General features: G+C 43.5%; 1 pseudogene; it reads right to left on the bottom strand.

Moving 5' to 3' along the window:
* Window positions 1-207: 207 nt before the first annotated feature.
* LOC140605265 (histone H2B type 2-K1-like) lies at window positions 208-681 on the bottom strand (annotated as a pseudogene).
* Between the last annotated feature and the right edge of the window lie 467 nt (window positions 682-1,148).

Below are 1,148 nucleotides of genomic sequence, written 5' to 3'. Positions count from 1 at the left end.
TAACCCAAAATAAATGAAAAGAAAAAAATAGAGACTTAAGAGATATTTCAGACATATACATTTACTCATTTATGCCACAAATATTTTTGAATGCCTGTGATTTCAGGAATGAGGAAGGCTGAGATGAACAAGATAGTTTTTTGTTGTTGTTGTTGTTGTTTGTTTGTTTTGGGAGCAGCTCACTCTTTATTGATGGAAGGCTCTGGGTCACTTGGAGCTGGTGTATGTGGTGACAGCCTTGGTGCCCTCAGATACGGCATGCTTGGCCAGCTCCCCAGGCAGCAACCGACGCACCGCCGTCTGGACCTCTCAGGATGTCAGTGTGGTCCAGCCCGAGTACTGGGCCAGCCGGGCAGCCTCGCCAGCCAGCCGTTCAAACACATCGTTCACAAACGAGTTCATGATGCTCATGGCCTTGGAAAAGATGCCGATGTCAGGGTGCACCTGCTTTAGCACCTTGTAGATATACATTGAGTAGGTTTCCTTGCACCGGCTATGCTTTTTGGACTTTATCACCAGAACCATGGCCTCTGCGGCCTTCGGACTGCGGCTGCTGCCCATGCTCGGCGCCCATCCTCCTGCTTGTCCTCTTGGCATGCACAGTCTAAGGGGGAGATGGACATGAATTAAATAATCATATACATAAAGGTCATTGTGGAAATGTTGAAAATGTGCCAAAGGAGTAGTAGTGGGTGTGTGTAGGGGAGAGTTGACCAAGTCTGAAAGCCAGGGAAGGCTTCCCTAAGGAGGGGTATTTAGATAAGGAGAGTTAATCAGATGGAAGTGGATTGAGAATGGATGACTAAGAGTGTTCTAGACAGAAGAAATAGCACATGAAAAGGCCCTGTGGCAAGAGAAGGAAGGAACAGGGTTCTGGAATGGAAAGGAGGGCAGTGCCACTGGTGTAGTATTGTTTACCTTCCAAAATATATAAAATAATCTAAATGTTTAGTACGAAGAGAGTTATTAACTGAATTATGATGCTGCTGTAGAAGGGCACTGTGTAGTCACCGAAATGGTGTATAAATCTATGTATGCGGGAAATACTCATAATATTGATGAGTAATAAAAACAACTTGTTAAACTGATTACTGATATTGATAACTAATAAAAACACACTGAAACAGTGTAAAAAAAAAAAAGAAAAA

The sequence above is a fragment of the Canis lupus genome, chromosome 15, assembly GCF_048164855.1.
Source record: "Canis lupus baileyi chromosome 15, mCanLup2.hap1, whole genome shotgun sequence".
Lineage (NCBI taxonomy): Eukaryota > Metazoa > Chordata > Mammalia > Carnivora > Canidae > Canis > Canis lupus.
The sequence above is the reverse complement of the archived record's forward strand: the minus strand, read 5'-3'. Positions and strand labels throughout refer to the sequence as shown.